The sequence below is a fragment of the Triticum aestivum genome, chromosome 3D, assembly GCF_018294505.1.
Source record: "Triticum aestivum cultivar Chinese Spring chromosome 3D, IWGSC CS RefSeq v2.1, whole genome shotgun sequence".
Lineage (NCBI taxonomy): Eukaryota > Viridiplantae > Streptophyta > Magnoliopsida > Poales > Poaceae > Triticum > Triticum aestivum.
Window position 1 is genome coordinate 588,049,618 of NC_057802.1, and position 15,453 is coordinate 588,065,070.

Sequence of the window (15,453 nt, forward strand, 5' to 3'; positions counted from 1 at the left end):
TACCTAGCATATTAGGATTATTTAAGCAAATTACCATGCTATTTAAGACTCTCAAAATAATCTACGTGAAGCATGAGAGATCAATAGTTTCTATAAAACAAATCCACCACCGTGCTCTAAAAGATATAAGTGAAGTACTAGAGCAAAACTATATAACTCAACAGATATAAGTGAAGCACATAGAGTATTCTAACAATTTCCAAATCATGTATGGCTCTCTCAAAAGGTGTGTACAGCAAGGATGATTGTGGTAAACTAAAAAGCAAAGACTCAAATCATACAAGACGCTCCAAGCAAAACACATATCATGTGGTGAATAAAAATATAGCTCCAAGTAAAGATACCGATGGAAGTAGACGAAAGAGGGGATGCCTTCCGGGGCATCCCCAAGCTTTGGCTTTTTGGTGTCCTTATATTATCTTGGGGGTGCCATGGGAATCCCAAAGCTTAGGCTCTTGCTACTCCTTGTTCCATAATGCATCAAAATCTTTCACCCAAAACTTGAAAACTTCACAACACAAAACTCAACAGAAATCTCGTGAGCTCCGTTAGCGAAAGAAAACAAAAGACCACTTCAAGGTAATGTAATGAACCCATTCTTTATTTATATTGGTGTTAAACCTACTGTATTCCAACTTCTATATGGTTTATAAACTATTTTATTAGCCATAGATTCATCAAAATAAGCAAACAACACATGAAAAACAGAATCTGTCAAAAACAGAACAGTCTGTAGTAATCTGTAACTAAAGCAAACTTCTGGAACTCCAAAAAATCAGCCAAAATAGGACGACCTAGTAAATTTGTTTATTGATCAGCAGAAATTGGAATCACTATTTTATCACGTCCTGGTGATTTTTAACAATGGTTTTCGTGAACAGAAAGTTTCTGGAAATTTCTGCAAGATCAAAATAACTATCATCCAAGAAGATCCTATAGGTTTAACTTGGCACAAACACTAATTAAAACATAAAAACACATCTAACCAGAGGCTAGAACAAAGATTTATTCCTAAACAGAAGCAAAAAGCAAAAAACTAAAAATAAAATTGAGTTGCCTCCCAACAAGCGCTATCGTTTAACGCCCCTAGCTAGGCATAAAAGCAAGGATAGATCTAGGTATTGCCATTCTTTGGTAGGCAATCCATAAGTGGCTCTCATGATAGATTCATATGGCAATTTTATTTTCTTCCTAGGGAAGTATTCCATGCCTTTCTTTAATGGAAATTGGAATCTAATATTCCCTTCCTTCATATCAATAATTGCACCAATCGTTCTAAGGAAAGGTCTACCAAGAATAATAGGACATGAAGGAGTGCAATCTATATCAAGAACGATAAAGTCTACGGCACATAATTCCTATTTGCAACAATAAGAACATCATTAATTCTTCCCATAGGTTTCTTAATAGTGGAATCCGCAAGGTGCAAGTTTAGAGAGCAATCATCAAAATCACGGAAATCTAGCAAATCACACGAAGTTTTGGGAATAGTGGAAACACTAGCACCCAAATCACATAAAGCATAGAACTCATGATCCTTTAATCTTAATTTTAATAGTTGGTTCCCACTCATCATAAAGTTTTCTAGGGATAGAAACTTCCAACTCAAGCTTTTCTTCATAAGATTGCATCAAGGCATCAACGATATGTTTAGTAAACGCTTTATTTTGACTATAAGCATGAGGAGAATTTAGCACGGATTGCAACAAGGAAATACAATCAATCAAAGAGCAATTTTCATAATTAAATTCCTTGAAATCCAAAATAGTGGGTTTAGCAACATCTAGGGTTTTGATTTCTTCAATCTCACTTTTATCAAATTTAGCATCAAGATCTAAAAACTCCGAATTTTTGCAACGCCTTCTAGGTAAAGGTGGATCATATTCAGTCCCATCATTATCAAGATTCATATTGCAAAACAAGGATTTAATAGGGGACACATCAATAACTTTTAGATCTTCATCTTTATTTTTATGGAAATCCGGTTTAGCGGCCATCTGATTAACTAAGGTAGCCTGCTTATCCGATATTTCAGCAGTCAACTTCTCAAGACGAGCAATTTGGGATCTTAAACCATCAAATTCTTAGACATATCATCGAGCTCTTTATTCATATAACTCATAAAACTTTTTTGTTCCTTAAGCTCGTTTCTGAAGGAATTATTATGCTCAAATTGCAAAACCATAAAACTCCTGACGTTGCTTTCGATCTCTTCTAACCTTTTAAGGTGAAGATCACCAAATCTAGGTAGAGCCATCGTGACAAACAGGCAACCCAACACACGAGCAAACAAAAAGCAAGCAAAAAAGGGGCGAACGAAAAAGAGAGGGCGAATAAAACGGCAAGGGTGAAGTGGGGGAGAGGAAAACGAGAGGCAAATGGCAAATAATGTAATGCGGGAGATAAGGGATTGTGATGGGTACTTGGTATGTTGACTTTTGCGTAGACCTCCTCGGCAACGGCGCCAGAAATCCTTCTTGCTACCTCTTGAGCACTGCGTTGGTTTTCCCTTGAAGAGGAAAGGGTGATGCAGCAAAGTAGCGTAAGTATTTCCCTCAGTTTTTGAGAACCAAGGTATCAATCCAGTAGGAGGCTACGCGCGAGTCCCTCGCACCTACACAAAACAAATAAATCCTCGCAACCAACACGATAAGGGGTTGTCAATCCCTTCACGGTCACTTACGAGAGTGAGATCTGATAGATATGATAGGATAATATTTTTGGTATTTTTGTGATAAAGATGCAAAGTAAAATAAAAGCAAAGTAAAAAGCAAAGGAAATAACTAAGTGTTGGAAGATTAATATGATGAAGATAGACCCTGGGGCCATAGGTTTCACTAGTGGCTTCTCTCAAGAGCATAAGTATTTTACGGTGGGTGAACGAATTACTGTTGAGCAATTGACAGAATTGAGCATAGTTATGAGAATATCTAGGTATGATCATGTATATAGGCATCACGTCCGAGACAAGTAGACCGACTCCTGCCTGCATCTACTACTATTACTCCACTCATCGACCGCTATCCAGCATGCATCTAGAGTATTAAGTTCATGAAAACAGAGTAACGCCTTAAGCAAGATGACATGATGTAGAGGGATAAATTCATGCAATACGATAAAAAACATCTTGTTATCCTCGATAGCAACAATACAATACGTGCCTTGCTGCCCCTACTGTGACTGGGAAAGGACACCGCAAGATTGAACCCAAAGCTAAGCACTTCTCCCATTGCAAGAAAGATCAATCCAGTAGGCCAAACCAAACTGATAATTCGAAGAGACTTGCAAAGATAACCAATCATACATAAAAGAATTCAGAGAAGATTCAAATATTGTTCATAGATAATCTTGATCATAAACCCACAATTCATCGGTCTCCAAACACACCGGGAAAAGAAGATTACATCGAATAGATCTCCACGAGAGAGGGGGAGAACATTGTATTGAGATCCAAAAAGAGAGAAGAAGCCATCTAGCTAATAGCTATGGAACCCGAAGGTCTGAGGTAAACTACTCACACTTCATCGGAGAGGCTATGGTGTTGATGTAGAAGCCCTCCGTGATGGATGCCCCCTCCGGCAGAGCTCCGAAACAGGCCCCAAGATGGGATCTCGTGGGTGCAGAAGGCTGCGGCGGTGGAATTAGGTTTTTGGCTCCGTATCTGAACGTTTGGGGCTACGTAGGTATATATAGGAGGAAGAAGTACATCGGTGGAGCAATGTGGGGCCCACGAGGGTGGAGTGCGCGCCCTGGGGGGTGGGCGCGGCCCCCTACCTCGTGGCCTCCTGGAAGCTTCTCTTACGTAGGGTCCAAGTCTCCTAGATCATGTTCGTTCCAAAAATCACGCTCCCGAAGGTTTCATTCCCTTTGGACTCCTTTTGATATTCTTTTTCTGCGAAACTCTGAAATAGGCAAAAAACATCAATTCTGGGCTGGGCCTCCGGCTAAAAGGTTAGTCCCAAAAATAATATAAAAGTGGATAATAAAGCCCAATATTGTCCAAAACAGTAGATAATATAGCATGGAGCAATCAAAAATTATAGATACGTTGGAGACGTATCACACGTCTGACAATTCTGGGGGTAGTTCAAACTGATATGCAACAGTACCCACTCGGGACATCACTGGAAATGGACCAATAAATCTGGGTGCCAAATTTCCACAAGTCTGGAATCTCTTGACTCCTTTCATAGGGGTGACTCGGAGGTATACATGTTCTCCAGGTTCAAAACTGATCTGTCGGTGCTTTGCATCATAATAACTCTTCTGTCGAGATTTGGCCAATTGCAATCTATCTGTGATTTCCCTAACTTGTTTCTCAGCTTCCATCATGAGATCTGTTCCGAAAATGCGGCTATCTCCAGCTTGAGAACAATTTAAAGGAGTGCGGGACGCACGGCCATACAAAGCCTCGTACGGTGACATCTTTAGACTGGTCTGGAAGCTGTTGTTATAAGAGAACTCGGCATACGGCAGACAGTCTTCCCATTTAGATCCTTGGGCCAAAGCACAGGCTCGCAGCATATCTTCGAGTATTTGGTTTACCCGCTCTGTCTGTCCATCGGTCTGAGGATGATAAGCGGTACTGTATTTCAGCGCTGTCCCCAAGGCTTGATGGAGACGTGACCAAAAAGCGGAGGTAAAAAGTGAACCTCGGTCGGAAGTGATGGTTCGAGGTACTCCATGCAGACTGACTATCCTGGATACATACAGTTGTGCGAGTTGGTCCACTCGATATGTGGTTCTGATCGGGATAAAGTGAGCAAGCTTGGTTAAGGTGTCCACTATGACCCATATTGCATCATTGCCTCGCTGAGTCTTGGGCAGTCCCGTGATGAAATCCATGCAGACATCATCCCATTTCCATTGTGAGACTGGCAGTGGTTGGAGAAGTCTGGCTGGCTTCTGATGCTCTGCCTTTACCTTGTTGCTTATGTCGCAACATGCCACAAAATAGGCAATGTCTTTCTTCATTCCATCCCACCAAAATATTTGTCGGAGGTCTTCATACATTTTCATACCTCTCGGGTGAATGGAATACGAAGATTCGTGTGCTTCAGACAGGATTTTCTGCTTTAAATCTGCTTGATTGGGTACACAAATCCTTCCCCGGAAAAGGAGTGTACCCAATTGATCCTTCGAGAAATCTGAAGTCTGTCCTGCTACCATATTCTTGGCACGTTTCTGCAGAACGGTGTTAGCTGGCTGGGCCTTGCGGATCTCTTCCTCAAGTGTGGGGGCAGCTTCCAAAATATTAGCAAGGCCAGCATCAACTATGACCAGGTTGAGCTGAGCAATCTCCTCTTGAAGTTCAGGAGGCAAGGATTCCAATATGACATTCAAGCTGACAGGCTTTCGAGATCACGTTGGCCTTACCCAGGCGACCACGTTGGCCTTACCCAGGTGGTAATTTATTCCAAGATCATAATCCTTGACTAACTCAAGCCATCTTTGTTGACGGAGATTTAAATCTGGCTGAGTAAATATATACTTGAGACTTTTGTGATCTGTAAAAATTTGGCATCTCTTCCCGATGAGATAGTATCTCCAAATTTTTAGAGCATGAACCACCGTGGCCAATTCCAGATCATGAGTAGGGTAATTTCCCTCGTGCGGTCGTAGTTGTCGCGATGCATAGGCTACTACTTTGCCGTCTTGCATAAGTACACATCCCAGACCTTGTCTGGAGGCGTCGCAGTACACATCAAAACTGCGGTAGATATCTGGAAGAGTTAACACAGGTGCGGTTGTCAGCCGTATCTTTAACTCATTGAAACTTTTCTCGCAGTCCTCAGTCCATTCAAACTTCTTATCCTTTTTAGCAGCTCCGTCATGGGTTTAGCAATTTTGGAAAACCCTTCAATGAAACGACGGTAATAACCGGCTAATCCAAGAAAACTCCGGATCTGTGATAGGGTTGTGGGTGGCAACCAATCGAGCACATCCTTTACTTTGCTCGGGTCCAGGGCTATACCTTCGGCAGATAGTACATGTCCAAGAAATCCAACTTGCTTGAGCCAAAACTCACACTTACTGAATTTGGCGTACAGCTGATGGTTGCGGTGTCGTTGTAGCACTACTCGGAGGTGTTCTTTGTGATCTTCCTCACTTCTTGAGTAGATAAGTATGTCATCGATGAAGACTACCACGAACTTATCGAGGAAGTCCACGAATACTTTGTTCATCATATGCATGAAGAAAGCTGGGGCATTGGTGAGACCAAAGGACATAACTGTATATTCATAAAGACCGTACCGAGTAGTGAATGCGGTCTTAGGAATATCTTCCTTTTTAATCTTGAGTTGATGATATGCTGTCCTTAGATCAATCTTGGAGAATATTTTCGCCCCACTGAGCTGATCAAACAGGTCATCAATCCTTGGCAGCGGATATTTGTTTTTGATGGTGACATCTTTCAGCTGACGGTAATCCACACACATGCGGAGGCTGCCATCCTTTTTGTGCACGAAGATAGCAGGTGATCCCCATGGTGAAGAACTAGGACGGATATATCCTTTCTGGAGCATTTCATCAAGCTGTTTCTTTAGCTACACTAATTCTGATGAGGGCATCCGGTAATACTTCTTGTATAACGGTGCGGTTCTGGGCACAAGATCTATTGCAAACTCAAGCTCGCGATCTGGTGGCATGCCAGGCAACTCTTCTGGAAATACATCAGGAAACTCATTGACCACAGGAATTAATTCCAATTCAGCCACAGCGGTGAAGGCCATTTCTTTCTTGGGTATGCTTCTGCGAGCACAGTGGTAGTCTACCCCTTCGGACTGGTCAAAGTAACCTCTCAGGTCGCACAATTTCTGCATACTTGATATTGAGTCAGCCAATTCATACCCAAGATAACATCCAACTTATCAGACTCAATGATTATCAAAGAAGTTGGAAAACAGACTCCGTTGGTATTGATTTCCAGATTATGACAGACCAGATTGCTCCTGATTAATGATCCCGGGGTTTGTACCAGCATATTCTTGCCCAAAAGCGAACAAGGAAATTTGTTTTGGGCAACAAAACTCCGAGAAATAAAAGAGTGCGAAGCCCCAGAGTCAAATAAAATTACTGCAGATGTGTTATTAACAGAGAACCTACCAATGACGACTTCGGGGTTCTCTTGGGCTTCATCGGCGGAGAGGTGATGAATGTGCCAAATGATGTTTTGCTGGGTCGGGCATGACTCCATAGAGTTGACTTGTGGCCTGAATAGAGCATTTGCCTTGCTGTTCTTGGGACACTATCTGGCATAATGTCCGGGTTTGCCCACAACTGAAGCAAGCATTGATGTGCTGGCACTCCTCGTGCACTGGGTTGGGCACGACATTCTTGACTTGGGTGGTGGTCTTGTCAACATTCTGTTGCCAATTGGGCTTGTATTCCACCTGAGTCTGCTGCCAGGTACGAGCCTTTTGCACGGTTTGCCCATCCTTCTTTGGCTCAAACTTGCACTTGTGATCGTTATTGACAGGCCTGTTGTCCGATACGAGCTTGTGCTCCCTTTTAGCAATGAAAGCTTTGTTCACCAGAGTTTGGAAATCTGGGAAATCAAACATGCTGAGAGTACACCGGAGTTGCGGGTTTAATCCACCAAGAAATCTGTCAATCTTTCTTTCTTCGGTGGCCACGTCATGAAGAGAGTAACGGGCCAGATGATTGAATTTTTGCAAATATTCACCCACAGACTGATTTCCTTGGAGGAGCAAGAGGAATTCGTGATGCTTGGTCTTCATAATTCTAGTAGGGATATGATATTTCCGAAACTGATCCTTGAATTTTGTCCAGGTAATTTCTTCATCAGCGGGCCACATGGATTTTGCATTTTCCCGCAGCAGCGCCTTCAAGATAATGAGTTGCAAACGGAACTTTATCATCTTCTTCCATACGAGCAATCTCAAGCTTTCTCTCAATGGTTCGTAACCAATCGTCTGCATCCAAGGGATCAAGGAGCTGACTGAAACTGGGAGGCTTGGTCCTCTGAAAATCTGACAACTTGGAGTGGTGACCATACTGATTTCCATTCTGACCAACCATAGCTTGCACACTTCTTAATATTTCAATTAGATCATTACTCCATCTTTCCTCAAACATTCGCAGAATTTTCTCGGTGGAGGGCGGATTTGGCGGTGGAGGGGCGATGGTGGAACGTACGGCTCGGGGGAGTGTCCTGCCTATCGTGCGGAACGACGAACAGGGGTACCCTCGCGAACGTTGCTACTGCTGCCTCCCCGCGGCATCCTATTATGATTTTTCCCAAGGCAACGCAACCGAGATGAGAAACATTTAAAATAAATTGGGGAAAAGCCAGCAACAAAAGCCAGAGAAAAACTGAAATAATGAAGAAAACATAGCAAATAAAATAGAGTTCCAACATAATTATACATAAACTCATACATGAAAGATAACCAACATGCCAGGTTCAACTACTCTCATACAGGAAATGAAACATCATGACTCGTACTACTACATCCGGACATCATCCCAACGACTGCAGATACTCAGAGGCTCTACTGCTCTGCTGGTGCTGCGGCTTCGTCTCCTGAAGCGGACACGGATCCTGAACTGACAAGGTTAACTGAGACCTCCGGGTTAAAGGTAACACAACGACGCTGCCTAGAGGGCTCTCCCTCAGGGGCTGGTGTAGGCTGAAGCATCGGGGCTACAAGAGTAGTGAGAAGTGTAACCCACTCAGCAGGGGCACTGAGAGGGTTCACCGTCGAGGCGCCCGAGCTACTCGGGGGAGTAACCGGTGAAACATGGGAACTAGAACTAGCTGGAATATAAGGAGTAAATCCCAGGGAGGATGGATTAGTGGCAGATCTAGTAGAGACTAAAGCAGCTGCTAAAGCAGTACGAGTGCGAGTCAGCTCTCGAGCCAGCTCGTGGATCATAAGATAGCTAGCGGTGATATAACGAGCAAGATGGCTAGCAACACTATCAGACTCCGGATCAATGATAGGGAAACGGACACGACCATTGTCGTGCAGAGAAGGATAGTAGTAGAAACCTGGGTGGTTCTGCATCCGGACCTCGTTATAACGAAGCTCGACAAGGACCTCGAATGCAGCAAACTGGACAGCCTGAGAAGCTGTAGAAGCATAACCGCTCCGAGAGGTATGAGTGTAAGTGCTGGAATCAGAACTGGTGTGCAGAGTAACCACTGCGTGATACTCATACACTGAGTCAGCTAGACGCTCCCGGTACACGCGATAGACTAGATCGTCACCGAGGGGGTACAGCCGACACCACACGCTACGAAGGAGATGCGGCAACGTGAACGGCATCAGCTGCAACTGGCACGGATACGACACCGGAGCCATCTACACTCACAACCATTAGCAGGTTAGCATAAAAATAAAACAAGGGCATGCAATGCAACAACCAACTATAAATGCTACTGGCACTCAACTTAGACTCGTATCTAACGTCCAGTTAACACGTCGAAGTCTAGCGTGGGCTACAGTCCGCGCGGCTCTGATACCAAGCGTTGTGGCACCCCGGTTGAGAGGGACCGGTTTACCATGCATTGCCAGCCCAGAGACCAAGTCTTCTGGCAACACACAACATCTTGGTACAGAAAACAACCGCTTTATTGATGCTAGCGGCTCAAAATTTATATTACAACAGGTAGCGAGGCCAAGCGACACACCCGGTGCGGCTGAACAATATGTACATTATTTAGTGAACATAAAGGGGCCTCGATCATATCAACTACGCGGCAGCGGAACAACGTCGTAGCGGAACTCCATAGCACAGGGACACCAATGTGGACACGATCTAGACTCGAACAGCACTCCTTTCCAACGGGACATCCTTGAAATCTAGCATGACACGCCAGGTCAGTACATTGAATGTACTTGCAAGCTCACAACAAGCATAAACATAATGACAAACAATATCATGATAATTAACCAATTATTAGTAATGCAACAATGTAACCAACATGCTATGATCACGCTCTTATGAGAACAGTCCCTCGGACTAGCTTACCAACGGTGATCGCTTCTGGATCACAAACGTACCAACCACATGATCTTAGCTATGGATACCTCGTGATCATTCCGGCAATCACAGCCACGACCAATATTTGGTCCCAAACAGTGATCCTTCCGGCGATCACAACCACGACCAACACTTGGTCTCAACCAACAGGATGAACTTCCCGCCATCCTCAATAGTGCAAAGTTCATGACTTAGTGTGCCAGATTAATTAAATGTTGACCCATGGTGTGACCTACTTTCGAGGTGTCTGTAACCGTGGACTCGGCTATCGATAGATTAATACACTCTGCAGAGGTAGCGCACTGTGTCCACACCACGGAACCCATGGCCTCGTACTCCCATTCGGGTGGACCAACGACATTCCGACAAAACCCCTCCATTGCCATGACACTCTCTCGGCCACTCCGACCCACTCCCAACTGGGCTAGTCCTGGGTGGCCCCATGTCTACCAAAGACACAACAACCACCGTTGTGGCCAAAACATAGACGTCCCACACAGGGACCGGTACCAAAAACCTCAACAACGGGCACACAAGGTTATGTCTGCTTACCGGGCCAGGGTACCGCACGCCCATAACCTTCCCTCGTTGGAGGCACTGACCAGAGGCATGACAACGGACCGAATAAATGCCTTCCCATAAAGGCAAATGTGGTTGCACTGGGAAAACTCGATTCTGTGGCACCATGACAAGTTGTGTTATTATCAGGTTCAACTTAAATTGAAAATAACCAGTGTCATAGCACCGAGGCCGCCGCTTTGAAGAAGCTGGCGGAGGCCGAAGTTGCTGCCGCGGCGAAGGAGCAGGCCGTAGAAGCCGCGCGCCATCAGTCAGCGTTATTCATCGTCCCCCTAAACTCCGCGCCGCCACCACCAGAGTTCGTGGCGCCGACTGGGGGAGCCGGCGATGAGCACCCGATCATGGAGAGGGACGGCGGCGATGTCGTCATGCCGGACGTGATCGTGCCCCCGCCACCACCATCTGGAGAGGCGCGAGACAAGTAGATGGCAGACCTGTGGGTGCCACCAGCCAAAGGCGAGATGGTGACGGGCTCGACTCCAGAGATCCGCACACCGTCGCGCCGCCGGTTTGCAAAGGTGGTTTCGGCACCACGCCCGCTGGAAGTCGGTGCCGCGACCTCTTCGATCCCGGACGTCAGAAGTGGGATTGCTAGGTTTTCGGGCAGCGGAGCCAGACACTGAATCCGCTCCGCCTTGTTTGTCCAGCCCTGAAAAAACAAATAGGGAAGCTTAGACATCTTCCTTGAGTATACAAGTAAAGGATACACCTTGAAATACGAAAAACTTACCGGATTGGCAGGATGGGTCAGGTTGTACCCACGATCCTCGGTCGTCTTCGGCCACGTATCATTGGCCATGAAAAGCACCTTCTAGATGTCTTCGTGTGTCATGCCCGAAAACTGTTGCAGGGTCTGGTGCTCGGCCGGAACGAACTCCCACAAATGGAAAGTCCGGCTTTGGCATGGAAGGATCCGGCGAAAAAGCATCACCTGGATCACATTGACAAGCTTGATGTTCTTGTCTACCATGCTCTTGATGCGCGTCTGAAGCGCTGTCAGCTCGTCCGACGAAGACCAGTCCAGGCCCTTCTCTAGCCAGGAGGTGAGCCGCATCGGGGCTCCGGACTGGAATTCAGGAGCCGCGGCCCAGGTGGTGTCGCGAGGCTCTGTGATGTAGAACCACTGCTGTTGCCACCCTTTTACGGTCTCCATGAAGGTACCTTTGGGCCATGAGACGTTCGACATCTTGCTCACCATGGCGCCTCCGCACTCTGCGTGTTGAACACCCACCACCTTCAGCTTCACATTAAAGATCTTTAGCCACAATCCAAAGTGGGGTGGGATGCGGAGGAAGGCCTCGCACACGACAATGAATGCCGAGATGTTGAGGAAGGAGTTGGGGCCAGATCGAGGAAATCCAGCCCGTAGTAGAACATGAGTCCGCGGATGAATGGGTGGAGAGGGAATCCCAATGCGCGGACGAAGTGGGGGATGAATACCACCCTCTCATGGGGCTCCGTGGTGGGGATGATCTGCCCCTTTGCTGGAAGCCGATGGGAGATTTCCTGGGCTAAGTACCCAGCCTCCCGGAGCTTGGTGATGTGCTTGTCCTTGACGGAGGAGACCATCCACTTGCACCGCGCTCCAGATCAGGACATGGCCAGAGTGCTTTTCTAAGGCGGAGAGGTTGAGAGCTTTGGAGCTGGAGCTCGAGAATGGGTGGGCAGAGAGAAAGAAGGCGTGGGTGAAAGAGTGATTCCTATCTCCTTATAAAGGCGGCGAATATCAAGCGCCTCCCCACTCGCCTATTCCCCAAGGGTCGCGCAAACGGTGCGGTTGGATTACCCACGCTCGTATTGATGAGAATCCCGCAATAAGGGGACACGATCTCTGCTTCGACAAGACATGCCAATAAAACCGCATCTCGAAACATGGAGCGGGAGGCTAAAAACGGTTCGAAATAATGACCGGGCAGCGATGTGATGTCACGCTACAAAAGTTGTTAGTTGATTGGACTCGTGAAATATTATACTCTCTGCGGATGTGTGTGGTACTTGTTTTGCAGAGCCGGACACGTTTTCTGTGTTTGAAGGCTGTTTTGGAGTATTCGGAGGAGGAACCCGCCTTGCAATGCCGAAGACAATCTGCGCGCCGGACACATCGTCATTGAAGCCTAGTTCAGGGGCTACTGAGTGAGTCCTGGATTAAGGGGTCCTCGGGCGTCCGGACTATGTAACATGGGCCGGGCTAATGGGCTATGAAGATACAAGACAGAAGACTTCTTCCCGTGTCCGGATGTGACTCTCCTTTGCGTGGATGGCAAGCTTGGCGTTTGGTTCAAAGCTATTAGCTGCTACACTTACACGTGGAAAACTTGCACTTGGCATTCTAAAATTAGACAGCAAACTTTATTGCCGGTCATTTAAAAGTTCAGTGACAAGACAACTGCTGACACAGACTTCTACCTCTCTGACTGAAACAGGAACTTTCGCGCAAAGAAAACACACACAGGGCAGGAACATGACTACACTCGCCCTTCCAAGTTTCTGATCGATCGAACTCTTCGGTGACCAGAAAATGAGAAAAGGGCAGGCCGTCGTTGTACAGACCACAGGTGCTCGGACGCACGGCCGGCATCATGGTCGTCATAACTCATAACCCGTGAGGGGGTGACGAAGCAAGAAAGGAAGGTTAGTTGACGCTCGCTGAGAATGGTGCTAATATCTCCGTTTTGGTGATATAAGGGATTTACAGCATCCACATGACCATGGTCGACAACGGCCTGAAGCCAAATTTTGTTTTTGTTCAGACAAATGGCCGTGCGCTGAACTGGTAAATAATAAACCTATTTTATCTTTCATGGTGTTTCTTTGCTATCATGAGTTTGAACTAAAAGTTCGCATGGGTACTCTCTTTTTCCCCAGCCGTGAGTGTGAAGTGGCAAGATAGTTTCAAAATTCAGAATCTTCATTGCAAGTATACGAACTAATGTATTTTGCCCATATGTTGTTGAGTGATAATTTATATGTGTTTGCATCTCAATTGCAGACCAGCAGACCTTTCCGTCCTCATATTCCCCGGATTCGTTTTCTGCGATCGAGCACCCGAGCGGTTGCATCTCGACGGCAGGTGCGCGCTCCATTTCAGTAGTTATACTTCAGTCCAGAAGTTTTCTTGTGCTCTCTAACTTTTTTGAGTGGTTTTTCCAGTTCCCTTTACAACCGAGTTAGCTTTATACTATGAGCAGTGAGCAAGTCATGTATAAAGCAAAAACAAAATATTGGTCTGCTATCAAATGGTACATTTATTTGAACTCTAAGGGGAGGTTCAGGGTCTCATGAAGAGGGCATGTGTTTGTATTAGGTGAGATCTGAACTGATTCTGACCAATGTGAAATTAATTTTGTCGTTGATGGATCTGCAATTATTTCTATGTGCACAGAAGTGCCGTAGTTGAGAAGCCTGAGAAGAATATATCACTTAGGTACAGATTCGAGCTAGGGTTTTTCATTTTCTCCTGCCAATCCATTTATCATGCGATAATTTGCCCATAAAGACATACATGATGGTCGTCGTTGGACAGACTATATTTGTTTACTTCTACACATAAATTTAAAGTCCTGAACATGTATATTACACATATCTTGCAGGATATATTAATATTAAACTATGTGTGCGTTCCACTGCATTAATCTATTTAAGGCATGATATTTGTAAGCTTGGTTCAGGCTGCGCCACATCTATCTATATAATGCACAATATTTCTATGCTTGGTTCAGGTTTTTCTGACAACCATTGGCAATCTGTCCCTATGTCATTCCTCTTATATATACATAAGAACTGTCTACACAGATCAGAGTGTGTGTATGAGGGTCGTTTCCATTTGTGTTCTGTTCCCTTTATTGTTTTATCGATGTAAAACCCTTGACAAATTATCCATTCCTTTTTCGCAGATCAGAAGGTTTTACAGTTGACAAGCTTACAGGTTTGAGCACCCTGAACAACGGGGTGGGCCCTTTGACCTGTGGGTTCTGCTGGTACCAAGAGAAGGAGGTTCCTTTTAACCTGCAGGAGCTCTGCCAATGGCAGCGTGCTTTCCTTGACAATGACGTGGTACTGCACGTACGCAAGATGCAGCGAGTGAAATCGGCGCAAGAGGGCATCTTGCAAGCAGCACCAAATCCTATATTATGGGACCGAGTGAGTATCTCAAAGAAGAAATAATTTTTTTGATGTAGGAATATTAGGCTGATTATGCTTTGATGTATAGATCGCAGTAGCACTTAGGTAAAATATAAGTTCTTAGCCAGTTCAATAGTACTTTTATTGAACAATGCTCAGTTGACATTACGCTAAAACCTCGAGAATACCTGAGGGGACAAGGCAAGTGTTGTTTGTCATGACTTGTGTTATGATATTGCAAAATAGATTAGACGGAAAAGTACATAGTATTGCCATGGAATATTTAATACTTTTAGATCTGCCTCTTCATATGATGGCATCCACAAAATCCTTTCTACCATGTGGGTGTGTTTGTGTTAGAATTGTTTCACACAAATAGTCAAATTATTTTCTATGTGTATGCTTCTCCTTTTATCAACTTATGAGAAATTATATTAATGGGGCATGCTTTATTTGCAAGATATAGATGTCTTAACTTGATAAAAGGACTTTATATCGAATGTGTTTGTGTGACTGAAGATGAGGCATGCTTTATTTGAAAAATTATATTGAGTGTGTTTGTGCGACTGGAGATGGAGGATGGCTTGTGCTCTCGCTTGTGCGGTTACCACGGTGCTCCGGCCATTATGAAGAGGTGTTGTGTGCAACTACATTTATCTTGTACCAAATTACTATGCCATTGAGTTCAAAATTGTAGACACGGTAGCTTCAAAGCATGATGCGAAATTACTTGGTGCAGTG